The following is a 14,804-nucleotide window of genomic DNA, read 5'->3' on the forward strand; positions in this document are numbered from 1 at the left end:
CCAGAATCCCAGAACTTCTTTCATTCTGGTCGTCAATAGATGAATTAGGCGTAAATCCATAAAAATAATGAGGTTTTGTATTCATGTTGGAACAAATCTTTAATTGGGTAAACGGTATGTAAAATGTTTATTTTGCAAAATTTCTTAAAGGGGCTTGATTCTAAATCTTGATATTTATTATAGTTTGAAAATTGAAAAATCACACAAAATGTTAAATTTCAATTGTTTCTCTCCATCATGGATTAGACTACTAAAAAAAAAAAAAGCCTTCAGAGACAACGGGAGATGTTGAAAATACTGAGTGGAAACAGAGCGCCAATAAAATAATATTCATATTCTACTCACCAGGGCATGAAATAGTCACTGGTAATTTTTTTTTTTTTTTTTAAATCTCTCAATGCCCCTTAGTGCTGCTTAGTGAATATTCATTTACATGGGTGACCACTATTAAACAATAATTTATACATACCGTATGATACTTTCTTCCAATTTGTTTACTTTTGTCTGAATGGAGGTAAATTCTGCTTGAATATAGATTATTACTAAAAGCAGGAGTAGCAGTTTGCTAATTCAAATCATCACAATAAAAGGACAGATATCATTACGGGTAAACAATCCCAGGCCAAATGAAGAGCCTATGTGCCATTTTCAACGACTTCAAAGTCTGAAAGAGAAGGAAAATTATGTTATTAACTGGAATAAAAACCACACATTTAGCATACAAAAACATTTTCAAAAATTTAAGAATTAATGAAAAGGAATAGTTAATAGAAAGGATGCTATACAGGTATTTTAATTAGCTACCATAAATTATCTATTAGAGCAAAGCCTATACCAAGATAGAGGAAACCTCTATGGAAATACAAATTATTGCCATTAAATACCTAAACTGTAGTTTTTAGCTCTCAGTCTTGTAAATGTTTCCACAAAGCTCAATTTAACGGTAAATGGTTGATTTTACAGTAATTAACATGATTCACAAATGAATGAGTCACAAGTTTCAGTTATATTGAAGCTGGGAGATAGACAGCAGCAAGAAGAGTAGGAATAGCTTGTATATAGAGATTTTCTGACCTACAGCAATTTAGTGTAACCTACATGATAAAGAACATGCTTAATGGAACATCACGAGGAGGCAAACCTGGAGCTCGAGATTGTTTTTCAGGAAAGCTAATCGTATTCACAAGTCAATTGGATGTTTTATGATATGGGGTGTTTAAAAGCTGGAAGATAAAAGGATCATTTGTTTGAAGAAAACATGATGACAGGAAGTTGTAGTTTAGGTGTAAATTATCAAAATGTGATGTCTTTGTATATTGAATAAAAGGAAATTTGATAGGATGGAAGTGAAAATAGTATTTACAGAGATGGATGAAAAGATAGGATAAGGTTAGAGACAATGAACTAGATATACACGAGGATTATGCGAAATTCAAGAATAAAAATCACAGGAACAGTAAGGTTTCTTTGTATAGGAGAGAAGGAACAGAAGACATGGAGGTGGGGTGGTGACAATCAAGTTATTTTTGGGGGCAAAATAGAGACTGAGGTACAGTTTTAAGGAAAAAAGGATGATCATGAAACTGTAATCAAGAGAATTAAGTCAGGCAATCAAGAAAAATGTGTTAAAATATGGGTGTAGCTTATGTGTTTGAGCACACTTAATGAATAAAAATAAATTGTTCTCTAAGGTCATATACTGTATGTATGCAGAAAAATTAAAGTTTGAGTGTTCCCATTTATCCCTCCTAAAAATTATTTAAGTTTGAGTGTTCCTATTTTTCCCACCTGAAAATTATTTAAGTTTCAGTGTTCACATTTTTCCCTTCATGAAAATTGTTTAAGTTTAAGTGTTCCCATTTTCCCTCTTAAACATTATTCAAGTTTGAGTGTTCCTATTCCCCCCCCCCCCGAAAATTATTCCAGTTTGAGTGTTCCCATTTTCCCTCCTGACAATTATTGAAGTCTGAGTGTTCCCATTTTTCGCTTCTGAAAATTATTTTAGTTTGAGTGCTCCCATTTTTCCCTCCTGAAAATTATTTGTTTGAGTGTTCCAATTTTCTCTCCTAAAAATTAATTAAGTTTGAGTGTTCTAATTTCCCTCATGAAAATTATTTAAGTTTGAATGTTCCCCTTCTTCCTTCCTGAAAATTATTTAAGTTTAAGTGTTCCCATTAATTATTCAAGTTTGTGTTCCCATTTCCCCCTGAAAATGATTTTGAATGTTCCCATTTTCCCTCCTGAAAATTATTTAAGTTTGAATTTTCTCATTTTTTCTCTCCTGAAAATTATTTAAGATTGAGTATTCCTATTTTCCCATATGATTATCTAAGTTTGAATGTTCCCATTTTTCCCTCCTGAAAATTATTGAAGTTTGAGTGTTCCCATTTCTCCCTCCTAATTATTAAAGTTTGAGTGCTCCCATTTTTCCCTCATGAAAATTATTCAAGTTTGAGTGTTCTCATTTTTCCCTCCTGCAAATTATTTAAGTTTGAGTGTTCCCATTTTTCTCCTGACTATCTAAGTTTGTGTTTTCCCGTTTTTCTCCTCCTGATTATTCAAGTTTGAGTGTTCCCATTTTTCCTTCCTGAAATTTATTTGTGTTCATATTTTTCCCTCCTGAAAATTATTCAAGTTTGTGTTTTCCCATTTTCCCTCCTGATTATTTAATTTTGAGTATTCCCATTTTCCCTCCTGATTATCTAAGTTTGAGTGTTCCCATTTTCCCTCCTGATTTTATTATGTTTGAGTATTCCCATTTTCCCTCCTGATTATTTAAGTTTTGAGTATTCCCATTTTTCCCTCCTGATTATCTGAGTTTGAGTATTCCTCCTGATTATTTAAGTTTGTGTTTTCCCATTTTCCCTCCTGATTATTTAAGTTTGAGTATTCCCATATTTCCCTCCTGATTATCTAAGTTTGAGTGTTCCCATTTTCCCTCCTGATTATCTAAATTTTAGTATTCCCATTTTCCCCTCCTGATTATTTAAGTTTGTGTTTTCACATTTTCCCTCCTGATTATTTAAGGTTGAGTTTTCCCATTTTTCCCTCCTGATTATCTAAGTTTGTGTTTTCCCATTTTCCCTCCTGATTATTTAAGTTTGAGTATTCCCATTTTTTCCTCCTGATTATCTAAGTTTAAGTATTCCCATTTTCCCTATTAATTATTTAAGTTTGAGTATTCCAATTTTTCCCTCCTGATTATTTAAGTTGTTGTTTTCCCATTTTCCCTCCTGATTATTTAAGTTTTAGTATTCCCATATTTCCCTCCTGATTATCTAAGTTTGTGTTTTCCCATTTTTCCCTCCTGATTATTCAAGTTTGAGTATTCCCATTTTTCCCTCCTGGTTATCTAAGTTTGAGTGTTCCCATTTTTCCCTCCTATACCTGATTATTTAAGTTTGAGTATTCCCATTTTTCCCTCCTGATTATTTAAGTTTGAGTATTCCCATTTTTCCCTCCTGATTATCTAAGTTTGAGTATTCCCATTTTTCCCTCCTGATTATTTAAGTTTGAGTATTCCCATTTTTCCCTCCTGATAATTTAAGTTTGAGTATTCCCATTTTTCCCACCTGATTATCTAAGTTTGAGTATTCCCATTTTTCCCTCCTGATTATCTAAGTTTGAGTATTCCCATTTTTCCCTCCCCTCCTGATTATTTAAGTTTAAGTATTCCCATTTTTCTCTCCTGATTATTTAAGTTTGAGTATTCCCATTTTTCCCTCCTGATTATCTAAGTTTGAGTATTCTCATTTTCCCTCCTGATTATTTGAGTTGTTGTTTTCCCATTTTCCCTCCTGATTATTTAAGTTTTAGTATTCCCATATTTCCCTCCTGATTATCTAAGTTTGAGTGTTCCCATTTTTCCCTCCTGATTATTTAAGTTTGAGTATTCCCATTTTTCCCTCCTAATTATTTAAGTTTGATTATTCCCATTTTTCCCTCCTGATTATTTAAGTTTGAGTATTCCCATTTTTCCCTCCTGATAATTTAAGTTGTTGTTTTCCCATTTTCCTTCCTGATTATTTAAGTTTCAGTATTCCCATATTTCCCTCCTGATTATCTAAGTTTGAGTATTCCCATTTTACCCTCCTGATTATCTAAGTTTGAGTATTCCCATTTTTCCCTCCTGATTATTTAAGTTTGAGTATTCCCATTTTTCCCTCCTCATTATTTAAGTTTGAGTATTCCCATTTTCCCACCTGATTATCTAAGTTTGAGAGTTCCCATTTTCCCTCCTGATTATCTAAGTTTGAGTATTCCCATTTTTCCCACCTGATTATGTACTGTAAGTTTGAGTATTCCCATTTTTCCCTCCTGATTATTTAAGTTTGAGTATTCCTATTTTTACCTCCTGACTATTTAAGTTTGAGTATTCCCATTTTTCCCTCCTGATTATTTAAGTTTGAGTATTCCCATTTTTCCCTCCTGATTATTTAAATTTGAGTATTCCCATTTTTCCCTCCTGATTATTTAAGTTTGAGTATTCCCATTTTCCCTACTGATTATTTAAGTTTGAGTATTCCCATTTTTCCCTCCTGATTATTTAAGTTTGAGTATTCTCATTTTTCCAACCTGATTATTTAAGTTTGAGTATTCCCATTTTTCCCACCTGATTATTTAAGTTTGAGTATTCCCATATTTCCCTCCTGATTATCTAAGTTTGAGTATTCCCATTTTTCCCTCCTGATTATTTAAGTTTGAGCATTCCCATTTTCCCTCCTGATTATTTAAGTTTGAGTATTCCCATTTTTCCATCCTGATTATTTGAGTATTCTCATTTTTCCCTCCTGATTATTTAAGTTTGAGTATTCCCATTTTCCCACCTGATTATTTAAGTTTGAGTATTTACATTTTTCCCACCTGATTATTTAAGTTTGAGTATTCCCATATTTCCCTCCTGATTATCTAAGTTTGAGTATTCCTATTTTTCCCTCCTGATTATTTAAGTTTGAGTATTCCCATTTTCCCTCCTGATTATTTAAGTTTGAGTATTCCCATTTTTCCCTCCTGATTATTTAAGTTTGAGTATTCCCCTTTTTCCCTCCTGATTATTTAAGTTTGAGTATTCCCATATTTCCCTCCTGATTATCTAAGTTTGAGTATTCCCATTTTTCCCTCCTGATTATTCAAGTTTGAGTATTCCCATTTTTCCCACCTGATTATTTAAGTTTGAGTATTCCCATTTTTCTCTCCTGATTATCTAAGTTTGAGTATTCCCATTTTTCCTCCTGATTTTATTATGTTTGAGTATTCCCATTTTCCCTCCTGATTATTAAGTTTTGAGTATTCCCATTTTTCCCTCCTGATTATCTGAGTTTGAGTATTCCTCCTGATTATTTAAGTTTGTGTTTTCCCATTTTCCCTCCTGATTATTTAAGTTTGAGTATTCCCATATTTCCCTCCTGATTATCTAAGTTTGAATGTTCCCATTTTCCCTCCTGATTATCTAAATTTTAGTATTCCCATTTTCCCCTACTGATTATTTAAGTTTGTGTTTTCACATTTTCACTCCTGATTATTTAAGGTTGAGTTTTCCCATTTTTCCCTCCTGATTATCTAAGTTTGTGTTTTCCCATTTTCCCTCCTGATTATTTAAGTTTGAGTATTCCCATTTTTTCCTACTGATTATCTAAGTTTAAGTATTCCCATTTTCCCTATTAATTATTTAAGTTTGAGTATTCCAATTTTTCCCTCCTGATTATTTAAGTTGTTGTTTTCCCATTTTCCCTCCTGATTATTTAAGTTTTAGTATTCCCATATTTCCCTCCTGATTATCTAAGTTTGTGTTTTCCCATTTTTCCCTCCTGATTATTTAAGTTTGAGTATTCCCATTTTTCCCTCCTGGTTATCTAAGTTTGAGTGTTCCCATTTTTCCCTCCTATACCTGATTATTTAAGTTTGAGTATTCCCATTTTTCCCTCCTGATTATTTATGTTTGAGTATTCCCATTTTTCCCTCCTGATTATCTAAGTTTGAGTATTCCCATTTTTCCCTCCTGATTATTTAAGTTCGAGTATTCCCATTTTTCCCTCCTGATTATTTAAGTTTGAGTATTCCCATTTTTCCCTCCTGGTTATCTAAGTTTGAGTGTTCCCATTTTTCCCTCCTATACCTGATTATTTAAGTTTGAGTATTCCCATTTTTCCCTCCTGATTATCGAAGTTTGAGTATTCCCATTTTCCCTCCTGATTATTTAATTTTGAGTATTCCCATTTTCCCTCCTGATTATCTAAGTTTGAGTGTTCCCATTTTCCCTCCTGATTTTATTATGTTTGAGTATTCCCATTTTCCCTCCTGATTATTTAAGTTTTGAGTATTCCCATTTTTCCCTCCTGATTATCTGAGTTTGAGTATTCCTCCTGATTATTTAAGTTTGTGTTTTCCCATTTTCCCTCCTGATTATTTAAGTTTGAGTATTCCCATATTTCCCTCCTGATTATCTAAGTTTGAGTGTTCCCATTTTCCCTCCTGATTATCTAAATTTTAGTATTCCCATTTTCCCCTCCTGATTATTTAAGTTTGTGTTTTCACATTTTCCCTCCTGATTATTTAAGGTTGAGTTTTCCCATTTTTCCCTCCTGATTATCTAAGTTTGTGTTTTCCCATTTTCCCTCCTGATTATTTAAGTTTGAGTATTCCCATTTTTTCCTCCTGATTATCTAAGTTTAAGTATTCCCATTTTCCCTATTAATTATTTAAGTTTGAGTATTCCAATTTTTCCCTCCTGATTATTTAAGTTGTTGTTTCCCCATTTTCCCTCCTGATTATTTAAGTTTTAGTATTCTCATATTTCCCTCCTGATTATCTAAGTTTGTGTTTTCCCATTTTTCCCTCCTGATTATTCAAGTTTGAGTATTCCCATTTTTCCCTCCTGGTTATCTAAGTTTGAGTGTTCCCATTTTTCCCTTCTATACCTGATTATTTAAGTTTGAGTATTCCCATTTTTCCCTCCTGATTATTTAAGTTTGAGTATTCCCATTTTTCCCTCCTGATTATCTAAGTTTGAGTATTCCCATTTTTCCCTCCTGATTATTTAAGTTTGAGTATTCCCATTTTTCCCTCCTGATTATTTAAGTTTGAGTATTCCCATTTTTCCCACCTGATTATCTAAGTTTGAGTATTCCCATTTTTCCCTCCTGATTATCTAAGTTTGAGTATTCCCATTTCTCCCTCCCCTCCTGATTATTTAAGTTTTAGTATTCCCATTTTTCTCTCCTGATTATTTAAGTTTGAGTATTCCCATTTTTCCCTCCTGATTATCTAAGTTTGAGTATTCTCATTTTCCCTCCTGATTATTTGAGTTGTTGTTTTCCCATTTTCCCTCCTGATTATTTAAGTTTTAGTATTCCCATATTTCCCTCCTGATTATCTAAGTTTGAGTGTTCCCATTTTTCCCTCCTGATTATTTAAGTTTGAGTATTCCCATTTTTCCCTCCTAATTATTTAAGTTTGAGTATTCCCATTTTCCCTCCTGATTATTTAAGTTTGAGTATTCCCATTTTTCCCTCCTGATAATTTAAGTTGTTGTTTTCCCATTTTCCTTCCTGATTATTTAAGTTTCAGTATTCCCATATTTCCCTCCTGATTATCTAAGTTTGAGTATTCCCATTTTACCCTCCTGATTATCTAAGTTTGAGTATTCCCATTTTTCCCTCCTGATTATTTAAGTTTGAGTATTCCCATTTTACCCTCCTGATTATTTAAGTTTGAGTATTCCCATTTTTCCCTCCTGATAATTTAAGTTGTTGTTTTCCCATTTTCCTTCCTGATTATTTAAGTTTCAGTATTCCCATATTTCCCTCCTGATTATCTAAGTTTGAGTATTCCCATTTTACCCTCCTGATTATCTAAGTTTGAGTATTCCCATTTTTCCCTCCTGATTATTTAAGTTTGAGTATTCCCATTTTACCCTCCTGATTATCTAAGATTGAGTATTCCCATTTATCCCTCCTCATTATTTAAGTTTGAGTATTCCCATTTTCCCACCTGATTATCTAAGTTTGAGAGTTCCCATTTTCCCTCCTGATTATCTAAGTTTGAGTATTCCCATTTTTCCCACCTGATTATGTACTGTAAGTTTGAGTATTCCCATTTTTCCCTCCTGATTATTTAAGTTTGAGTATTCCTATTTTTACCTCCTGACTATTTAAGTTTGAGTATTCCCATTTTCCCTACTGATTATTTAAATTTGAGTATTCCCATTTTTCCCTCCTGATTATTTAAGTTTGAGTATTCCCATTTTCCCTACTGATTATTTAAGTTTGAGTATTCCCATTTTTCCCTCCTGATTATTTAAGTTTGAGTATTCCCATTTTTCCAACCTGATTATTTAAGTTTGAGTATTCCCATTTTTCCCACCTGATTATTTAAGTTTGAGTATTCCCATATTTCCCTCCTGATTATCTAAGTTTGAGTATTCCCATTTTTCCCTCCTGATTATTTAAGTTTGAGCATTCCCATTTTCCCTCCTGATTATTTAAGTTTGAGTATTCCCATTTTTCCCTCCTGATTATTTGAGTATTCTCATTTTTTCCTCCTGATTATTTAAGTTTGAGTATTCCCATTTTCCCACCTGATTATTTAAGTTTGAGTATTTACATTTTTCCCACCTGATTATTTAAGTTTGAGTATTCCCATATTTCCCTCCTGATTATCTAAGTTTGAGTATTCCCATTTTTCCCTCCTAATTATTTAAGTTTGAGTATTCCCATTTTCCCTCCTGATTATTTAAGTTTGAGTATTCCCATTTTTCCCTCCTGATTATTTAAGTTTGAGTATTCCCCTTTTTCCCTCCTGATTATTTAAGTTTGAGTATTCCCATATTTCCCTCCTGATTATCTAAGTTTGAGTATTCCCATTTTTCCCTCCTGATTATTCAAGTTTGAGTATTCCCATTTTTCCCACCTGATTATTTAAGTTTGAGTATTCCCATTTTTCTCTCCTGATTATCTAAGTTTGAGTATTCCCATTTTTCCCTCCTCATTATTTAAGTTTGAGTATTCCCATTTTCCCACCTGATTATCTAAGTTTGAGTGTTCCCATTTTCCCTCCTGATTATTTAAGTTTGAGTATTCCCACTTTACCCTCCTGATTATTTAAGTTTGAGTATTCCCATTTTCCCTCCTGATTATTTAAGTTTGAGTATTCCCATTTTTCCCTCCTGATTATTTAAGTTTGAGTATTCCCATTTTTCTCTCCTGATTATTTAAGTTTGAGTGTTCCCATTTTTCCCACCTGATTATCTAAGTTTGAGTGTTCCCATTTTTCCCTCCTGATTACATAAGTTTGAGTGTTCCCATATTTCCCTCCTGATTATCTAAGTTTTTATTTTCCCATTTTTCCCTCCTGATTATCTAAGTTTGAGTAATCCCATTTTTCCCTCCTGATTATTCAAGTTTGAGTATTCCCATTTTCCCTCCTGATTATCTAAGTTTGAGTATTCCCATATTTCCCTCATGATTATCTAAGTTTGAGTATTCCCATTTTTCCCTCCTGAATATTTAAGTTTGAGTGTTTCCATTTTTCCCTCCTGATTATTCACGTTTGAGTGTTCCCCTTTTTCCCTCCTGATTATCTAAGTTTGAGTATTCCCATTTTTCCCTCCTGATTATCTAAGTTTGAGTATTCCCATTTTTCCCTCCTGATTATATAAGTTTGAGTATTCCCATATTTCCTTCCTGATTATCTAAGTTTGTGTTTTCCCATTTTCCCTCCTGATTATTTAAGTTTGAGTATTCCCATTTTTCCCTCCTGAATATTTAATTTTGAGTATTCCCATTTTTCCCTCCTGATTATCTAAGTTTGAGTATTCCCATTTTTCCCTCCTGATTTTCTAAGTTTGAGTGTTCCCATTTTTCCCTCCTGATTATCTAAGTTTGAGAATTCCTATTTTCCCTCCTGATTATCTAAGTTTGAGAATTCCTATTTTTCCCTCCTGATTTTCTAAGTTTGAGTGTTCCCATTTTTCCCTCCTGATTTTCTAAGTTTGAGAATTCCTATTTTCCCTCCTGATTATCTAAGTTTGAGTATTCCCATTTTTCCCTCCTGATTTTCTAAGTTTGAGAATTCCTATTTTCCCTCCTGATTATCTAAGTTTGAGTATTCCCATTTTTCCCTCCTGATTTTCTAAGTTTGAGTGTTCCCATTTTTCCCTCCTGATTATCTAAGTTTGAGAATTCCTATTTTCCCTCCTGATTATCTAAGTTTGAGTGTTCCCATTCCCACCCCCCCCCCGGCAATTATAAGAATCCTAAAGTTTCCCTATTCGTCACTCGAAAGAGATGTTCAGGGCGCATCTTAAAAAGAGGGATTTGATATATGTCAGTTTTAGAGCGCGAAACGTCAGACAGACCCAACAGGACGTAACGACTCTTAATGTGATTGGATCTCTTAATACCTTTCACTAAATACATCAGATATTTATGACCCATAAATCTTTGCCAGTATCAAAGCCAAGAGGAGAGCAAGACCGAATGACATGTTTTACACTTTTTCCTCTTGCTCTTTATGCGAATGATACTTATATCAATGGGAGGAACGGCAAAGGGTTGATGCTCGCTTATTGAATAATCTTATAGTAATTTATTATTTAGTTTTTACATAGATCGACTTAGAAAAGCTTCTTACTTTTACATTTGAATATTAATGTAAAAATCATGTTACCTTATAGAGAAATACCTTTAAACCCCAAAACAGTCTGACTACTAATTTTCTTTATTGGATTTTCCAGTCAAGGAACCCCTATTAGCGTCTTCATTGTGTAAGCAATTCAACAAAACATATTTCTCTCATCGGGGTTTTTTCCTTCGGCTGGTAAAGATAATTTTTAAAGAAATATTTCATTCTGTAGGTAAACGCAATGGAAGAAAAATATTTCCTCATCGGGGTTTTCCTGCTGGTAAACATGCTTTAACAAAAAAAATTTACTCATAAGGTTTTCATTCTGTCGATAAACGCAATTAGAAAACAATATATGTATATATATACATATATATATATATATATATATATATACATTTCTCTCATCGGAGTTTTCCTTCTGCTGGCAAATCTAATTAAAAAAAAAAACTCATAGGTTTTTCATTCTGCCGGTAAACGCAATTAAAAGATATGCATATTTCTGTCATTGGATTTTTCCTTCTGCTGGTAAACGTAATTTAACAAAAAAAAAAAAAAAAAGTTTCTCATAGGTTTTTCATTCTCTCAGTAAACGCAATTAAAAGATATACATATTTCTGTCATTGGAGTTTTCCTTCTGCTGGTAAACCTAATTTAACAAAAAAAAAAAAAAAAAAAAAAAAAAGTTTCTTATAGGTTTTTCATTTTCTCAGTAAACGCAATTAGAAAATATAAATATTTCTCTCATCGGAATTTTCCTTCTGCTGGTGAACACATTTTAACGAAAATTATTTCTTATAGGTTTTTCATTCTGCCAGTAAACGCAATTAAAAACAAATTTTCTCCTCGGGATTTTCCTTCTACTGGAATTTCTCAAACATTTTTTTTATTCTGTCAGTAAACGCAATTAAATAAATAATATATATATATATATATATATATATATTATATATTTTTTTTAATTGCGTTTACCGACAGAATAAAAAATGTATGAGAAATTTTTTTTTGGTTAAATTAGGTTCACCAGTTGAAGGAAAATCCCGATAAGAGAATTTTATATATATATATATATATATATGTATATATATATGTATATATACAGGTATATATATATATATATATACAGGTATATATATATATATATATACAGGTATATATATATATACACATATACAGGTATATATATATATATATATATGTACACACACACACACACACACACATATATATATATATATATATATCTCATCGGAGTTTTCCTTCCGGTGGTAAACTCTCTCACAATTTCTCGTTTGAAGCGCCTCAACTACGCTCTTTTAGGATAGCATCTTCCTTTGCCTTAAATACGTCATCAACCGGTCCTCAAAAGCACACTTCCAAGATTGAATTTCTCTGTTATGTGACCCAGTTAACCCTCGGCTTTAGGACGAGGAACTTTATCGTCGCTGAGAGAAGAGTACTGATAATACTCTATAATTTATCATTATATTAATTCTTTGATAATACAACAAGTGTGATATTACTTCTGATTATAAGTGTCGTAATTAAAATTGTAGAACAGAAATTATCTTTCTTGGAAGCTTAAGAGTAAAAGCCAACATGATTAAAGACATCAAAAGTTCATATGGAAAATATTAGAATTTGCCGTTTAATTCCAGCATTTCCATACAATCGGCCTATTCCATGCTCAACTCCTAGTCTATATTCCTCATGATTATGGTCTAATTTCTTCGATAAAAAGTAAAGGAAACTAAAATGTAATCAATCACAAAAACAATATGAATAATAATTATTCCAAGCTGAAAAAATACACAAATGCATATGCAACAAAAAACACAAAAGATGAAGCATAACTCAGTATATATTTATATATATATATATATATATATATATACATTTTGTATAATAATAATAATAATAATAATAATAATAATAATAATAATAATAATAATAATAATAATAATTTCTTACTCCAGACACACCAGTGGGCTGTATGAATACTTATTTCTAAATAAACCTTTGTTCAAAACAACTTGTGATATTATTTCTACTGGTCTGTAAACAAACTAATGATTAATAATATGCGATTCATATTGAGACGTGCGCCTTGAAGACCAAGCATAACAGTCCATTCAAATACATTTACAGCCTCTCTCTCTCTCTCTCTCTCTCTCTCTCTCTCTCTCTCTCTCGTAAACAAGCGAACGCGCGCAATCACTCGAGAATATTTAGACGGGAAGTACAGCAATCCTAAAAAAAGGATAGCGATAAAATACCCAATCCTAGAGAACAATGGTTTGATTTTGGAGTGTCCTTCTCCTAGAAGAGCTGCTTACCATAGCTAAAGAGTCCTTTCTATCCTTACGTTTACAAACATTTTCAAGCTTTCACTAGCTCCAGCTGTTTTTCCTCACTGTTCCCAGTCAGTATACAGTAATATCCTCTTCAACTATCATCAATTCAACGCTCCATCTACAACCAATATTTTCATCTATCAACTTCGCATCAACACCCACTGCATCTATTTAGATATTAACCAACTATGTAGACATAACAATACCTTGTCTAGGATCCACTTTCACAACAAACATTCATTGGTCTAATGCCTACTTATTTTAACACAAGCTTCACTTTCATCATTAAAAAATAGTACTTATTCTCGATAAGTTATCTTACTTTACTTACTTTTACTTTGATGGCTTCTTTTCCGTTCCCATACAGAAGGGGAACCCCACTCTCTACAGGACCTCCACTGTCGTTTTACCTTGTTCGTTCAGAGTATTTAACATTTCATATCACATATTGTTTATTTACTGTTAAATCGTCACTGTCAAAAGACTCATGAAATACGAAAGTCTTCAATTGTAATATCAAGTTTTTATAGGTCTAAAACTGCAACTCAAAGCTTTTCCCTTTCATTTTAGACTTCTTATATAATTGCTTCATACTCCAAATGTGATTAATAAACGGTTTGCCTAACCTAAACCAACATAGATTCTTTGTCACATGTCTTGAAATCAAAATCCTACCATATAATTTTACTGGTATAAAAACATGGAATGAGTTACAATTTCAGGTATCAATTATATATATTATATATATATATATATATATATATAAAAATTATATATATATATATATATATACACACCACACAAACACAATATATATATATATATATATATATATACTAAAAAGATGTTTAGTACTTTATCAATTGAACTATTATTTTGGCATGCAAAGACAAGTGTAATACGAGACAAACGGAATGATTTGCCAATCAAAAGAGAAACGTGAAGGTAATCAAATAAAACGCAACGACGTGACGGGAAAACTTAACGAATATCGGCCTAGTGGAAAAACATCGGGTAATCTAAAAAACTTGATACTACAAAGATTCTCTCTGTCCGTTGGGGATTACAAAACCTATTTTCCGAACAATATTTGTAAATAACACTGGTAGTACTATAGTTTCAGTTACGTCATTTTTGAAGACCCTTTTTTTGACAAGCTGTCGTTGTAAATACAAAAAAGATACACGGATGAATAAACCAAACCTTGCACATCCGACGGTTCCTTTGTTGCGATGATTTTCTATTTCCTATTTCGGAATCCAAATATATTTCTCCGGGTTTTCGATTTCCTGTTAGGGAATCTTTTCAATAATGACAATAGCAACTTCTAGGGAAAAAGAAAAAAAATTATCATGCGAAAATTTGTCAGCAGCTGCTGTGAGAGAAAATATTTATTAAAATGTTTTTTTTTTTTTTTCCATTAAGTTTGAAGTCTATACAAAAGACGAAACTTTCTGTTCGACAATTTCGATTCCTTAAAAGTTGCTCATTAAATGTTTTTAACAAATATGTCAAAAGTGTTTAGGAGTTTATAATGATAAATTAGATTGCATTTTTCGTGTTTTATTACGGTAAACGCAATATATATATATATATATATATATATATATATATTTCTTATACGTTATATAAACCCATTGAATGATTAGCTGTAATGATTATTATAGCAAAAAAGTAAAAGTAGTTGAAAGACTTAGAACCAAAATTTTCATACGAGTGATGACTTCACATAAATTGCATCTCATCAAAAGAATCAACCCAAATAGCTGAACAAAAATATAAAAACAACTTTACATGTAAAAATGTTTTTTTTTGGCCAAATGGGCTTAG

The 14,804-nt window shown here is 32.1% G+C and overlaps 1 long non-coding RNA gene across 1 annotated transcript in view; it reads right to left on the minus strand.

Annotated features, from left to right (window-relative positions):
• Positions 1–475: 475 nt before the first annotated feature.
• The window catches only part of LOC137651899 (uncharacterized), a 528,980-nt gene continuing 514,651 nt past the window's right edge, over positions 476–14,804 (minus strand). The window contains exon 4 of the long non-coding RNA XR_011046125.1: positions 476–664. This is a non-coding gene — a long non-coding RNA (uncharacterized lncRNA). The remainder of the gene's footprint in view (positions 665–14,804) is intronic.

The sequence above is a fragment of the Palaemon carinicauda genome, chromosome 13 (genome assembly GCF_036898095.1).
Source record: "Palaemon carinicauda isolate YSFRI2023 chromosome 13, ASM3689809v2, whole genome shotgun sequence".
In the NCBI taxonomy this organism is placed as follows: domain Eukaryota; kingdom Metazoa; phylum Arthropoda; class Malacostraca; order Decapoda; family Palaemonidae; genus Palaemon; species Palaemon carinicauda.